The sequence below is a fragment of the Cebus imitator genome, unplaced genomic scaffold (assembly GCF_001604975.1).
Source record: "Cebus imitator isolate Cc_AM_T3 unplaced genomic scaffold, Cebus_imitator-1.0 Scaffold92, whole genome shotgun sequence".
Taxonomy (NCBI): Eukaryota; Metazoa; Chordata; class Mammalia; order Primates; family Cebidae; genus Cebus; species Cebus imitator.
The window spans coordinates 11,416,137-11,433,176 of NW_016107407.1; the positions used below are offsets into that span (position 1 = coordinate 11,416,137).

At 40.6% G+C, this 17,040-nt stretch overlaps 1 protein-coding gene across 21 annotated transcripts in view; it reads right to left on the bottom strand.

The window, feature by feature from the left end:
* The window catches only part of KIAA1217 (KIAA1217 ortholog), a 498,057-nt gene that overhangs the window by 304,114 nt on the left and 176,903 nt on the right, over positions 1 to 17,040 (bottom strand). The window contains exon 1 of one of the 21 annotated variants that reach the window (XM_037740972.1): positions 10,068 to 10,482. The exons of 19 other annotated variants lie outside the window; for them this stretch is intronic. The gene's annotated coding sequence lies outside the window, so the exon portion shown is untranslated. Of the gene's footprint in view, positions 1 to 10,067; positions 10,483 to 17,040 lie in introns of those variants that run through there. One more of the 21 variants, XM_037740973.1, reaches the window with a different exon arrangement.

Sequence of the window (17,040 nt, forward strand, 5' to 3'; positions counted from 1 at the left end):
CTTTCTTCTTATAATGCCAGGAAGAAGGTTGCTTAACAAATGCTTTTGACATTCCTGACAAGTAATCTCCAGGCTTGACTTTAGGGGTGAGTTAAACCTCTCCCTCCCCACGTCTTTTGGAGAGTATTGCGAACAAGCAGCAAAACTGACGTTCTTCCACTCCACCCTTTGGTGCACCACTGAGATGGCAAAAAGGTAGGAGGTGCAGAGGAGAACTTCAGGCCACGGAGGCAGGAAGGAAATCAGTCATTCCCCGCACAATTGTGATTGTAGCACTTGGAAACCCAACTGGTAAAATGAGCCACTGTTTTCACAGTGCACACCTTAGGGATCACGGAAACATGCCATAGGCTTGCTTGAGTCAGAATAGTTGGGTTCAAATCTCCACTGATGTTGCCTGAAGAATCAACTGTCTAGGCTGGTCTCAGCTTTGGTTTCCGTATTTATAGGTATCTCTCCGTAGGGGTTTTTTTGGGTTTTTTTTGGAAGAACTATATTTGAAATAATTTTTGTAAAAGTTTCTGACATATAGTAAGTAATAATACTTGTGGGGATTCTAAAGCTTATTTGCAGTGATTTTAATACATACAGGAAATATTGTTATTGTATTGTCTTGGCATGCACAAAGACATTTCAGATTTGGATATATATGTCTTAAAAAGCCAGTGGTCTTTTATATTTGCAGGAAGAAAATGTTGTATTTACCCTGTAATACAGGAAACTTGGCCCATTTTTCTAATGATATAGAAAAAGCTCAATTAGGCTTCAACAGGACCTAGCACCACTTCAAGGCTACAGTAATTATATTCTCTTTAATAAAAATTGCATAAATTATAGCTTTCTCTTGATTTGCCCAGTACAGCCTCAATTCTACCCTCTTTCCTCTAAGTAGAGTTGCTTCTTATTATTTTCCAGGTTAACCAACTAATGTCAGACATATGTTTCTTCACCAAACACCGCATTAGGAGACATTTATTTTACATTTGTTTCCTTTTGCAAATATTCAGCTAGTTGCAGAACTGAGCTATTTTATGAAGTAAAGAAAATACATCCAGGGAAAACATAAGGTTTCAAGAATAGCTTTCGAGAAGGCGAAAGGAAGAAAAGTCTAATTACAGTGAAGATAGGTACTGATTTGTACTAAGAGGATGTATACATCAGACGCACTCCATTTGTGGTTTTAATACATTCTGTGCATCTGAATTAAACAGGAGTTAGGGTTTGAAATAATGTCTAAAGCTTTCTTCAGTGATTTGGGAGTATAAAAAGTGGTGTTTCTTTTTTTTCAAAAGACATCCCTCTGGCAGTATGCCTTCTATTCTTGCCTTGCCATATATATACATACATATATGTATATAAAAGCTCTCATAGTCTTTTCAAATCTAAATAGTCTGTACATTAAAACAGTTTTTTTTTTCATTTAGGAAACTGAATCATAGCTATACAGTTATAAACAATATGAAAACCTAAACACCTTTTATCCAAAGTGAACCATCAGCAAATTAGAAAGAGGTAAGGTTTAGGTATAAAGGACATTTTTGTATAAAGTGAATGTTTTATACAATGAGTCAAAAGATGCCCTGACCTACAATGAATTTACTTCTTTTGTAAAATTCCAGGCAACTTAATTTTGATATTTAAGTTGCCTGGAATTTTGATAATTCCAGGCAGCTTAAAAATATTTAAACCAAACACCTGATGATTAGGACCCAAAATTGCATTTGTTTAGAAAGGTGAGGTCCTGGCTGGGCGCGGTGACTCATGCCTGTAATCCCAGCACGTTGGGAGGCCGAGGTGGATGAATCACGAAGTCAGGAGTTCCAGACCAGCCCGGCCAAGATGATGAAACTCAATCTCTACTAAAAACACAAAAATTAGCCTGGTGTGGTGGCAGGTACCTGTAATCCCAGCTATTCAGGAGCCTGAGGCAGAGAATTGCTTGAATTCGAGAGGCGGAAGTTGCAGTGAGCCGAGATCATGCCATTGCACTCCAGCCTAGGCAAGAGAGACTCCATCTCAAAAAAAAAAAAAAAAAAAAAAAGAAAAAGAAAAGTGAAGTCCTATCTGGGATTCCTCTTGCCTAGGGAAGATGCCACTGGAAATGAGACTACTAATGCCCCCAGAAGTGACTGATCCTATAAAGGAAAAGGAAGAAAAAAACTGCTTCCTTCTTCAAGGGTAAACCACATCAATGCACAAATGCGTTCCTGCGTGGGTGAGGGAGATGAAGGGACCACCTCAGCCTATGTAGAAACCGCTGGCCTCCCTTGAAAGGAACACAGGCCACATTCCAGGGCAACCATATCTGTTTTAAACTAATTTTTTAATGTTAAAGTATTATATGCATATAATGAAAATATAAATGGTAGTGAGGTACACAGACATTAAGAATAAAAGCTTCTGCCCTCACTAGCCTTCTAGTCTCTCCCTCTGATTTATTGGACATCATTCTAGAAACTTTTAATGTCTAGACAAGTACACAGAAAATACACATGGCTTTTTATACAAATAGGATTCACCCTTTTAAAAACAAATGGTAGGCTGAGTGCAGTAGCTCACGCCTGTAATCCCAACACTTGGGGAGGCCGAGGCATTTGCGAACCAGGAGTCTGAGAACAGCAACACAGTGAGACCCTATCTCTATAAAGAAATTTAAAAAATTAAAACGAAAATAAAATAATACCTGGGCGATGAAATAATCTGTACAACAAACCCCCATGACACAAGTTTACCTGTGTAACAAACCCTGCACACATATCCTTGAACTTAAAAATTTAAAAAAGTTTCACAATGAAAGGGGCATTTGAAAAAGAAAAAGAAAAAAAGAAAGTGAGGGTCAGAGAGGCTATGAGACTAAACCAAAAACCACAGTGTTGGTTAAATAAGCATGATCATGCATTTAATGAATAATCATGGTGTGCGTGTGTGTGTGTGTGTGTGTGTGTGTGTGTGTGCGCGCACGCGTGTGTGTTTGAGATAGAGTCTTGCTCTGTCACCTAGTCTGGAGTGCAGTGGTGTGATTTCTGTTCACTGCAGACTCCGCCTTCTGGATTCAAGGGATTCTCCTGCCTCAGCCTCCTAAGTAGCTGGAATTAGAGATACACACCACCATGTGCAGTTAATCTTTGTATTTTTAGTAGAGATGGGTTTCACCATGTTGGCCAGGCTGGTCTCGAACTCCTGGCCTCAAGTGATCTACCCACCTCAGCTTCCAAGGCGGGATTACAGACACGTAATCTGGGCTTACAGATGTGAGGCACCAAGTCCAACGTAAGTTTTAAATAATTATATGTTCATGGTCAACAGTTTAAAAAAGCAAGAACCAAAACAATCACTAGTAATTGTTAAAAAATAATATAAATGGGACCATACTAACTATACTGCTCTGCAGCTTGTTTAGTAAATACAACTTGGTTATGTGTTCCTACCCACATGCCAAGTATATTTCACACGCTGGCATCGCTGTAGTGAGTATTGTCTGAATGTACCATAATATCCCCTGCAACATTCATATTGACAGAATCAACTGGGTGTTCTTGAGAAAAAAAATGGGCAATACCTTCCAAAACTAGTAATCCAATTAGAGGTCTAGAAATTTGTCCTTCAGATGCATTGCCACATGCACAGATACAAAGATGGTCCCTGCAGGAATGTTCACAACAGGGAGAGAAAAGAAGCAATCTAAACAGCAATTAAAAGGGGTCAAGTTCATCTATGATGGGGCCACTTTATAACGGCTCTGAAGAGGGAATAGTATTAAATCAGAGTCTGTGTTCTTCTGACCGTCATAACCACACACACACTCCACAAGGGAGAAACTGAAAACTGGCCTTTGTGAGGCGCTTAGCGGGAGCCGCTTTCTTCAGTAGTCTCAAAACTTATCACGAAAAAGGATACAAATGATAATACAGTTAAAGACAAAGGGAGCCCATGCCACCTTTCTTTGTGCAAAATTCAAAGAGACAATAAAAAACAAAATGGCCCCTCCAAAACACAGGCCAAAGGATGGCTGCAGCACATTGATCAGCCTTCCCACCAATGACTGCTATGAAAATGAGACCTGGCCAGGCGCAGTGGCTGATTCCTTCAATCTAAGCTTTTGGGGAGGCTAAAGTGGGAGAACCGCTGGAGCCCAGGAGTTTGAGACTACCCTGGGCAACAAAGTGAGACCCTGACTCTAAAAAAAAAAAAAAAAAAAAAAAAAAATTTGCTGATGTGGTGATACACACCTGTAGTCCCAGTTACTTGGGAGGCTCAGACAGGAGGACTGCTTGAGGTTGAGGCTGCAGTGGGCCATGATTGCACCACCGCACTCCAGCCTGAGTGATAAAGAGACACCCTGTCACATAAAAGAAAGAGAGAAAGAGAGAAAGAGAGAGAGAGAAGAAGGAAGGAAGGAAGGAAGGAAGGAAGGAAGGAAGGAAGGAAAGAAGGAAGGGAAGAGAGAGAGAGAGAGATAGGGAGGGAGGGAGGGAGGGAAGGAGGAAGGGAGGGAGAATCGCTTGAACCTGGGAGGTGGAGGTTGCAGTGAGCCAAGATCGCCCCGCTGCACTCCAGCCTGGGTGACAGAGTGAGACTCCATCTCAAAACAAAAACAAAAACAAAAGAGAATAAAGAAAGCAAAGAGGGGAGCCCAATTAATGCCCAAGGGTGAAAATACCCTTCCTATTCTACCTGCTAATCCCTTCTGTGACCAGACATCTGAAGAGAAAAAGCAAAGCAAGGTTATCTGGGATGACACTATTTTTCAGGATGACTTTCTCTGAAATCAAGAGATTTTAGAAACCACACCTTCAAAACTGGATTGCTTCTGATCAAGCCAAATCAATAAATAACAGTGAAAAGGGCCTCCATTGTAAAGAGCTTCTAGAAATCCCTCCCACCCAGGAGAACTGTCTGCTCTCTATCTCCCTAGGAGCCAGCTGCAAAGAACTTCTAGTTACATTTTCCGAACTGGGAGATTCCAGTGGCTTTCTTTCTGAAGAAATCATTACTGTGAAAATGCCAAAAATGTCATTAAAAAAGAATAATATAATACTTAAAGATAACTAATTCCTTTACCAAGAGGTGTTGGAAATTCAGATGCTTCATTTTGTTTGGAATAGGAACAGAACTTCATATGCTCTTCAGTGGAAAGCCTGTGCTATGGGCAAGTAATGAAGGCAGGGTCTGAATGCAGGCAGCCTCTGTGATTTAACAAGCCTTTGCTAAAACCCACTAGGTGCAAAGCTCTGCTCAATGCAATCAATATTTATTGACAAAAAATAATCTCTGAACACTATAACAATTATGTGTAATAAAAAGCCTCATTGGCCTTCTAAAACAAGATCTATCTATCTATCTATCTATCTATCTATATCTACACACACACACACATATAAATTCATTAATATATATTCATATATATGAATATTCTACACATTCATAGGGGGGTGTGTGTGTGTGTGTATATGTATTACTGTATATATGTGAATAGCCTACTCAGCCATAAAAAAAAAAATGTATCTTTTGTAGCAACATGGTTGGAGATGGAGGCCATTATCCTAAGTGAACTAGCTCAGAAAAAAAAAAAAAAACAACTCAAATACTCCATATTCTCACTTATTAAGTGGGAGTTAAACAAGTGGTATATATAAACATAAAGATGGAAATAACAGACCCTTGGGAACTCCAAAAGAAGGGAGGGTGGGAAGACGGTGAGGGCTGAAAAATTACCTATGGGGTACGACGTTCACTATTTGAATAATGGGTAACTAGAAGCCCAATCCCCAGCAGTCAGCAGTATACCCTGTAACAGACATGCACGTGTACCCTCTAAATCTAAAGTTAAATAAAACACAATTTAGGAAAAACTTGTGACTCAAAACCTATTTGGAATTTTGGTACCATGTTTGAGTTCACAACTCTTTTCTAGCCTAAAATTGCAGCTTTGTGATTCATACAAAGTTTTGGAACTAAAACTTTGAATGAAATAAATATTTGCTTCCAAATGCAACAATAAAAAAAATTGTCAAGTGGGACCTAATTAAACTGAAGAGCTTCTGCGCACCAGAAGAAACCATCAACAGAGCAAACAACCTACAGAATGGGAGGAAACATTCACAGAGAATGCATCCAACAAAGGTCTAATATCCGGAATCTGTAAGGACCTTAAATCAACAAGCAAAAAACAACCCCATTAAAAAGTTGAGAGAAGACATAAACAGACACTTCTGAAAAGAAGACATACAAGAAGCAAGCAAACATGAAAAGAACGTTCTACATCAGTGATCATCAGAGATATGCAAATCAAAACCACAAAGAGATACCATCTCACACCGGTCAGAATGGCTATTATTAAAAAGTCAAAAAATAACACGCTGGGGAGGCTGTGGAGAAAAGGTTGTGCTTATACATTGCTGGGGGGAGTAAAATTAGTTCAGACATTGTGGAAAGCAGTGTGGCAATTTCTCGAAGAACTTAAAACAGAACTACCATGTGACTCAGTGATGCCATTATTGGGTATATACCCAAAGGAATAAGACACACATGCAGTTATATGTTCATCATCGTGCTATCCACAAAGACATGGAATCAACCTAGGTGCCCATCAGTGGTGGCTTGGATAAAGAAAATGAGGCACATATACACCACGGAATTCTATAAAGTCAGGAAAAAGAATGAAATCATTTCTTTTGCAGCAACGTGGATGGAGCTGAAGACCATGTTCTCACTTATAAGTGAGAACATCTGGCATTTGGTTTTCTATGTCTGCATTAATTTGCCTACGAAATTAGGGGCTAAACATGGAGCACACATGGATGGAAACATGGGAACAATACACACTGGGGACCACTACGGTGGGGATGGAGGAGGTGTGTGGGTTGAAAAACTACCTTTTGGGTACTATGCTCATTATCTGGATCCAGTATACCCATGCAACAATCCTGTATGTGTACCTCCTATATCTAAAAACAAAAGCAGAAATTTAAAATAAATTACTAAATATTTGCTTTTCTCCTTACAGATCTACCCTTGGGATATGATAACCCAAACTTTTCCCAGTGTCCCCAGACAGTGCTTGGAAGGAGAGTCTTCAATGCAGCCGAATTCATGGGACCACGGACATCGTCTGTCACAGAATGAGTTCAGCCTCAGCAGCTCAGATGCCAAAACCCCTCTAGAATCCCCCTGGATGAGCCTACTCAATACTCCACTAAGAGCCTTCTCCCAGGAGGGTGGAAGCTGAATAGTCTGACATGGAAAAATTGGAAAAGTTGTTAGGAAAACCCTGGAATGAAGAGAGTATTTTCCCTGGCTAGGAACACTGCGGCTAAAAATAGCACAATGAAAAACATATTTGTCTCTTACATACAATGGATGCAGCATATAATTATGGGCTGTGTTTCTGTCTGGGATAGAGGCAAGGGAAGAGGTGCCAATGTCTAGAATACAGAAGGAATAAAGGACAGTGTCTTCAACTCCTAGGTTCCTTCTGCACCCTGCAGCGACCACAGCCCCTCGGTGACTTGGGTTCTCACTCAGAAAATACCTGTAATATCAAACTCTGACTCTACTTGTATGGCCAAGAAAAATTTCAGGCAGGTAAAATATAAAATTTTGAGTCTATGCAGTACTTGAGCTCCTATCAGTAGGTACCAGTAAAAAGGAAATTAATATCACTTCTAGAGCCTGTCTAGAAAAAAGTGGCAAAAGCATAATTAATGTAAAAATATAAATATCAGGCTCCTTTGACATACTTAACATTTTGTATTTTAATTAATTTACAGAGTAATTGCTACTGCTGGGAGTTATTTAAATAACACATTCATTCTTTTTTATGCCTCCTAAAGTGAGAAAAAGCGCAGGCAGTATAGGACAGTTGATTATGTTATATTTTCCTGTATCTCCCTGAGCCACAGTTTCTTCATCTACAAAGTGGAAATAAAGATTGCTAGCCGGGGCCAGGCGCAGTGGCGCATGCCTGTAATTCCAGCACTTTGGGAGGCCAAGGTGGGTGGATCACTTGAGCCCAGAAGTTTGAGACCAGCCTGGGCAACATGGTGAAACCCCATCTCTACCAAAAGTACAAAAAATTAGCCAGGCTTGGTGGCATCTGCCAGTAGTAGGGAGGCTGAGGTAGGAGGACTGCTTGAGCTGGGGAGGCGGAGGTTGCAGTGAGCTAAGATCGTGCTACTGCACTTCAGCCTAGGTGACAGAGACCCCGTCTAAAAAAAAAAAAGACTGCTGTTCTTTCTTGACTTCTAGCCATTACTTATAATGATAAGAAGAAGTAAAGAATATAAAAACACTTTTTTTTTTTTCAGACAGTTTCGCTCCTGTTGCCCAAACTGGAGTTCCAGATGGAGTTTCACTCTTGCTGCCCAGGGTGGAGTGCAATGGCGTGATCTTGGTTCACTGCAACCTCTGCTCCTGGGTTCAAGAGATTCTCCTGCCTCCAACTCCTCAGAAGCTGGGATTACAAGCATGCTCCACCATGCCTGGCTAATTTTATACTTTTTGTACAGATGGGGTTTCTCCATGTTGGTCAGGCTGGAGGTCAAACTCCCAACCTCAGGTAATCTACCTGCCTCGGCCTCCCAAAGTGCTTGGATTACAGGCATGAGCCACCTGTTTATAAAAACACTTCATAAACATCCAGTGCCATTTCAATGGTAAGTAAAAACAATCCCTAACATTTAGAACATGAATGCTTAGAACTGTGCTACTGTGTTTTGTAATTTAATCCTCACAACACAGCTGCTGGCATCCCATTTTATGGACATGATGACTGAGGCCTAAGGACATGAATTTACTTTCCCCAGGTATTTATACAGCCACTAATTGGTGAGGCCAGAACTCAAACGCTCAGGCCTTCTGATGTTGGAGACACAGTTCTTTATCACTCACTGTTTTGCAATAACTGTGGTAACAATTTAATATGAATGTGAGCTCTGGCATTAATCCACATGATCTAACTGCAAAATTTCAGGAGGTCTCGTTCTCACACACGAGGCAGTTTTTAAAACATTTTGAAAGCCTGTCCACTTGCTCCTAAGGAGTTTTACTTTCAGAAGTTCCAAATTCCCATTTCACAGGTATCTTTCAGTGATTCTGAAGTCTGTGTTCTAACCTCACACACCGCCAGGCACTATGTGGAAGAAAATGAGCTTTCTTTGTGTTCTTTTTAAGCTTGGTAGGCCTAACTACTCACAGGGCAACAGATACCTCTGAACTAACCCCTTTCAGCTAACCTGCAGATCCACAGCCACATCGAATGATTGCTATCACCTCCAAATGGCTGGCAAGACTGTTTACTTATCCTCACTAGCAGCTGAAGCAAGCAAACAAACAAAAAAACCTCGTACTCCCAAGTGACCAGGATTTTCTTTTAAACCGTGCTTTAAAAACTACCTTTATCACCCACACCCCACCTTCCCCCAAGAAGTCTTTATCTGTCTTCTTGGAATTTAGAAGTCAAGCTTCTCTAAAATCTAAAAACTGTAATGTCTCTAACAGGATTTTTTTTTTTTTCTGGTCTCGGAAAAATGCCTCGGTGAGAAAAGCATACAAATACATACTTTTTAAAAAGTGCAATGTTCATAAACCTGATTCAACGACTATTTCTGCAATATTCCATGGATTTTATTTTTGGCATTTTCACAATGTGAAAATACAAAAGTCTCAATTTCAGGTCTGTCTTAAGAGTAAAACACACACCACACACACACACACACACACACACACACCATCTGGGAATAAATAACAAATACATAGAGCATCTCAATTTTCAGATTGCCCATCTAACACTTATCTGCAGCATTTTTATAGCAGTATTCACGGGGCACAATCAGCAGAATGCACAATGCATCACTTGTTTTCAGCTCTATTCAAAAATCTCAGTTCATTCAATATATATAAAAAAAAAAGCTCCTAAAAACAGCCCTTAAGCAAGAACATTGCTATGGGAAAGCTGGGCTTATTGATTCAGTTCTTCCTGCCAAGAGAACAATGCCGAGAAACAGAGCGAAATGTTTCCAAGTAATTTTTGGCAAAAAACTTGGAAGAAGAAAACCCTGCATATTTACCTGTACCCAGAGCTCCACAGGTGAGGCAGCAGTTAAAGCAGAAAATCTAATTCTTCTGGAAGTTTTTGTCTCCAGTAGACTCCAGGGTCTTCCTTCCGAGCTGTCAGGTAAAACCCCCTTCCATGTCTGTGCTGTTTTCTTTTGCAGTTTTTCCCAGTGAAACTCTCGTCATTTGCATAAAACCTACTTGTAGCCTATAGGACTTTTTGAGTAGCTACTTGTTAAATCGGCTGTCTTGACATGCTCTTTCAAGCATGACATCATAAATCTCCATGGAAACCCTAACCCCACCTGCCGACATGCCAACATTACCTGTCAGGCCGAGACTTAAACAATCGTCTGAAATTGTTCATTAATGAAACCTTTTTAGGGGCTTTGGATCTCTGCACAGTGTAATTTGTGCTGTTGGCAGAAACTTAGCCGGGAACGATGGCTTCATTTTCAAAGCCTGAGCTGTTTTGCAGAAAACAATGATCAAAATTATAGGCATTCGTTAATCTGCCCCTCCCTGTCTAACAATGCACTTAATTGGTGGAAGAAAAACCTACAGCAGCCATGAGTATCTCTCTCTGCAGGATAAAGTTACCTTGAAAACTCAGGTCTTGAAAAACCTTCAACTGATACATCTAAGGCTTTTCCACTCTGCACTCCACCAGCCCCCTTCCTACTTTTTACCAGCAAAACTTGCAAAACAGGTTCCCTGCCAGAGTGTGTATGTGTGTGTGTGCATTTCTCCTTGGCTTCTATGGCTGTAGAGGTGGTAGGAAAAGGTGTGGAGAAGTTTTTAACTCTTTCCTAACATATCCACTTATTTTGCATGTCTATCCTAGATCATGTAAATTCCCAGAATTACACTGAAATCTATTCTCGGCTTTGGGAGATGGGGTAGGCTCTAAGATACTCAATATCTGAGTCCAGCCCTCTTTCTTCTCACCTCTAAATTCACTGCAGACACATTTCTCACTCCCCAAGTCTAAGACTGCTGACCACCAGGCACCAGAAAATTTGAAGAGGACTCAGTTCAAATCCATAGGAGTTTATCATGATGTTATCAGGTCGTTGTCGTATGCTACAGTACAAAGCTCTTCACTGGGACTGAGCAGGGAGCTCAATGCACTCCGAATGAGCTGAGAGGCACTTTAAGGCAGCCTCGAGCGAGATGGGACACTGCAGAGTTTTGGAAACAGCAGTAGCTGAATGAGCAGTCTTGTAACTTTCCACAGATCCCACTGCAAACTGCAACAAGTTCAATGCATCCATCTTCAAAGGTCAGAGGGCAAACACTAACCTCTACACCTTGCTGGGTGCACCCAGGTGTTTAGAGAAAGAGCAATCATAGGTTAAACAACAGCAACAACAAAAACCTCAGAATGACTCTTTGCATAGCAGGGAATTGTAAATGCTTTGGATCCTCTCCTCGAATGATTCTGCAAGCTTTGCATTGCCATAGTTCAGTCAACAGATGGGATGTTACCTTTGAAGGGAACCAAGAACTACCCTGGTTTAATTTTGCAGCCAGAGTTGGAGCACTCCTCAGAGGCAAGACTACTGTCAGAGATTCAATTAATGCCTCTGTGAGATAAAAATACACTCAGATGAAGCCCGTGCTTGGGCTTTACCCAGTGGGGCACAAACACAACGTGAAACAAACAAAATCCAGATATAACCAGATCTAGGCTTGATTCAGTCAAATCTGAAGATGGGACGGAGGCACTATTCAATTACAGTTATTCCTCAAAGTTCCATTACAGAGAAGAGCAGTGCAAGTTGATTCAGCAGTCAGAGTGGTTGTAAATTATGCTAGATCTTCCCTTTGGGTTATTTAGGAAATTACAGTGTCTCAGCTTTTGCTTATTGAATTCAGGCTTGGAAAAGAGAGAAGAGTCAGATTGTAAAGGCAAATGGAGATAGTCACAGAAATAATTCAGATGGAAAAGCAACTGCATGAACAGTTTCATCAGTGGGCAGGCAGAGGTAAACACAAGAGAAGAACTGATAACCAGCAATGACATTATTAGGATGACGCAGAGCTCTTGAACAACTTAGAGCTGGGAAACTGTCTGGCAACGCGGATCTCAGCAATAAGGACAACACATGAGGGCTGGGCAGAAACGCCAAGACTTGATTAGAAGTGACAGGTCCAGTGATGATTTTTCCTACCATGCCCAAATGAGAAAAATATCTCCCTAAGCCTTAATGACATTGTGATTTGCCCGATGGCAACCTTAGGATCACATTAATCAAGTCAGAGCCCAATAAATGAATGTAGATGAGTTATTTTTATTTCTAAATTTAGCAACATCATAGGTACCTATGATTGACTTGGAGAGCAAATAAGATTCTCTGTCTTGAATCCACTTCAACAAATCTGTTTTATAACAGAGGTATAAAAAGGGCCAGGAGCAGTGGCTCATGCCTGTAATCCTGGCACTTTGGGAGGCTGAGATGGGAGAATCATTTGAGCCCAGGAGTTCAAGGCCAGCCTGGGTAAAACAGCAGTACCCCATCTCTACAAACAATGCAAAGATTAGCCTGGCGTGCTGCTGTGTGCCTCTAGTCCCAGCTACTCAGATGGCTGAGGTGGGAGGAATGCCTGAGACCAGAAGTTTGAGGCTACAGTGAGCCATGTTTGCACTACGGCATTTATGGCTTGAATTTTTGTTTCTTAAGAAACATGAGCCAGGTGCGGTGGTGGGTCACACCTGTAATCCTGGCACTTTGCCAGGATGAGGCGGGTGGATCACCTGAGGTCAGGAGTTCAAAACCAGACTGACCAACATGGTGAAACCCCATCTCTACTAAATACCAAAAAAATTAGCCCAGGGTGATGGCACGTGCCTGTAGTCCCAGCTACTTGGGAGGCTGAGGAAGGAGAATTGCTTGAACCTGGGAGGCAGAGATTCCAGTGAGCCAAGATTGCGCCACTGCACTCCAGCCTGCTCAACAAGAGCAAAACTTGCTCTGAAGAGAAATACCAAATTTTTTTTTTACCATTCAAATAACCAACCGTTATCTCATTGAAGCCTCACAGCAATAGTATGATGTAAGAACACTCATTATTCCCATTTTACAAATAGAGATATTGAGCCTTAAAGAGGTTAGGTAATTTCAGTAAGTTTACCAGGCTACTAAGTGTTGGAGTAGAGATTTGAACTCAGGCTGACCCAAGATTTAAACCCAAAACACCTGTGCTTAACTACCAGGCACTGACACTCCTGGTTTAATAAAATTGCTTATAATTGGTATACTAAGATCCTAAGTAAATGAAGCCAAGCTGAAAGGATTTATTTAGTAGATGAGTCTGAAAGTGCTTACTGGCTTGTAAAGGGTCAACAGACCTTCTGCAGATCCTCCGGGATACCAGGTTAACAGATGGTACTGGGGTCTGGGGTAGTTCAGATGGAAACATCAGCACACCAGCCGCCTTGGAGAAGGAGTAAGTATTTAGCTGCAGGCTGTTTTTAGTCCCAGTAGGACTGCACAGAACAGAGTTAATGCATTGCAACTCAGGGCTTAGCCCTCAAAACCCCAGGGCAAACAGATCTTTGGGATCTAGATAAAGCTAATGAAATAGCGGCTCTTAAGAAGTACCTGCAATCTGAAGTTTTGGTCTAAAGAAAAACTGTCAAACATGAAACAGATAGAAAAACCCAGGTATACATTTTTTAAGTCAAGACCACACTGTAAGTTCCACTGAAAGACAAGAATGCTTGGATCCTTTAATGGAACAATGGCCCCCAACCGTGGTAATTCTCTAATGCTAAACCCTTGATCTTTGGCTCTGTGTTTGATTGTAGTTGTTACCTGTTTTTAGAAATTATCCATTCCACATTTTGGCAACTGTTGCTATGGTGCAGAGGGGGATGGTTAATTTCATGTTTCAACTTGTCCAGGTTATGGTGCCCAGTTGTTGGGTCAAACACAAGTCTAGATGTTGCTGTAAAGGTATTTTTAAGATGTGATTAGCATTTAAATCAGTAGACTTTGAGTAAGGCAGACTGCCCACCATAATGTGAATAGACCTTATTTAACCAGTTGAAGACCGTAAGAGCAAAGACTGAGGTCCCCCAAAGAAAAAGGAATCTGCTACTGGTTTGATATTCTGAAGAACTGGGATTAATACAGCTGATACCTCCAACACGTATTGTCTAATCTTGTTTTCTGGCATAGAGTCCAGTCCTATTCTATCTCCAACTGTTTAACAGTCATTTTCACTTGGAGTAACCACTGTCATTTCACATACAGCTTGTCAAGCCCTAAACTAAAGCAATTGTTTAGTATTTCCATAGCATGAGACATATTTAAAAGAGAAGAATAGACATACAGTACTTGCTGTCAAATTAAGATGGGGGGAATAAAGTCCATCAGTTGTTATACTAAATGTTAATGGATTGACTTTTCCATTAAAAAGAGGTTAACGAATTTGGCTAAAAAAGAAAAACCAAGTTATTTATATGTCATTTCTTTTTCTTTCTTTCTTTCCTCTTTTTTTTTTTTTTTTTGAAATAGAGTCTTGCTCTGTCACTCAGGCTGGAGTGCAGTGGCATAATCTTGGCTCACTGCAACCTCTGCCTCCTGGATTCAAGCAATTCTCCTGCCTCAGCCTCTGAGTAGCTGTAATTACAGGCATGCACCACCATACCCAGCTAATTTTTGTATTTTAGTAGAGACAAGGTTTCACCATGTTGGCCAGGCTGATCTCGAACTCCTGGCCTCAGATGATCCACCCACCTCAGTCTCCCAGATTGCTGGGATTGCAGGCATGAGGCACTGTGCCCAGCCAATATGTGTGTAGTTTCTAACAAACATCCTCATTACAGGTTGAGTATCTGTTATCCAAAATGCTTGGAATAACAGACTTCAAGTTTCAGATTATTTGGATTTTAGAATATTTGCATTATATACCTACCAGCTGAGCATCCCTAATCCAAAAATCCCAAACCCAAGATGCTTCCATGAGCACCACCTTTGAGTGTCAGGTTGGTGCTCAAAAAGTTTCAGATTTGGAAACATTTCATTCTGGATTTTCAGTTTAGGGATACTCAACCTGTATTAATACAGAAATGTTTAAAATAAATGATAAGATATACCTGATGGATGCAAACAAATGTAAATCGAGAGTGATAATATTAAAAAAAAAAGTTAACAGACACCAAACAGAATGAAGAGGTCATCTGATAATGCTAAAGACACAATTTCTAAGGAAGGTAGGATCATCGTAACTAAGAACCTGTGAAGCAGAAATTCTTAGGAATGCAGGGAGATCAAGATAAAAATACAATTAAATGGGAGACTTCATTATACTTTGCTTAGAAGTGAACAACCTTAAAAATAAAGACTGAGAAGAAATGAATAATACAATCAACAAACCCAACATACATAAGTGTATATATATATATGCATAGACTACAGAATAAATAATTGTCCAGGAATATCTATGCAATTCTTATAAACACTGATTGTGTATTGTATTCTAAGAAAAACTTTTTAAACTAGTCTTTAAGCGAAATTTAAAAGTAAGAATTTTACAGACTGCATTCTCTGGTCACATCTAACAAAATTATAAATGAATAATGATAGCCTTAGTTACTTGGAAATCAAATATTCCTGGGTAACCCCACACTCAGATCACACCCAAAAGTTTGTACTCTCTTTAGTTCCCACTAAAGAGACATCTTGACAGTCATGCTATGGTTTGGATATTTGTCCCCTCCAAATCTCATGTTGAAATTTATGCCCAAAGCTGAAGGGGCCTAACAGGAGGTGTTTGAGTTATGGTGGCTTGCGGATCCCTCATGAATGGCATGAATGCTCTCCTTGGGGGCGAGTGAGTTCCCACTTTATTAGTTCCCATGAGAGCTGGCTGTTAAAAGAGCATGGCACCTCCTCAACACTCTTGCATCCTCACAACGTGATCACTGCAAACACAGGCTCCCCTTTTGGTCATGAGTGGAAGCATCCTGAGGCCCTCGCCAGATGCAGATGCCCAATGTTGAACTTTCCAACCCTCAGAATCATTAAGCCAAATAAACCTTTCTTCTTTATAAATCACCCAGCCTCAGGTATTTTTAACAGCAACATAAGTGGACTAACAGAGGGCAGATGTTGGGTTTGGTATTTTTTGTTGTTATTTATTTTATTGAGATAGGGTCTTGCTCTGTCACCCAGGCTGGAGTTGGTGGGATGATCATGATTCACTGCAGCCTTGACTTCCCAGGCTCAAATGATCCTCCCATCCATCTCAGTCTCCTAAGTATCTAGTAACATAGGTGTACACCACTATGCCTGGCTAATTTATATATATACATGTGGTTTTTTTGTAGAGACAAGGTTTTGCCATGTTGCCCAGGCTGGTCTCGAACTCCTGAGCTCAAGCAATCCACCTGTCTCAGCCTCCTAAAGTGCTGGGATTACAGGGATGTACCACAATGCCCGGCCTTGCACTTTTTATAGAATGCTCAATGTCAACCTCAAAACGTAGATCCATAATAAGTAAGCATTTGAATGAATTAATCCAAGAACATACCTGCAGGAAGAATGAATAAATGGCAAAGACTCAAGTTTGATAAGAAAAGATAGGAAGGACAATCTGAAAATTTGCAATACGAGTTCCCCATCTATGCACTGGACTTAATCACAGTGATCTGTTTTAGATCCCTCAACCCTGAAAATTACCATCTAATTTTGCAGCAATTTCCTCTAGCTTTTGCTGAGTATTACTTTCCAGGTGTCTCCTGACACTGCCTAGCTAGACTTCGGTTCTTGCCTTTCCATACTTCCCCACCTATCCCCGGGCACTCCTTAGCGGGTTTTCTAGTAGAATCATGTTTTGATTTCTTGTAGAGCTTTTCTTAATATAGCACTGTTCTCAAGATATGTCCTCTTGCTCTTCCACATCACTAATTAAAATGAAAGCTAATGCTGAGGTTGGTGGCACCCAATTAAACATGGATCAAAAGTGATGTGTTATGAA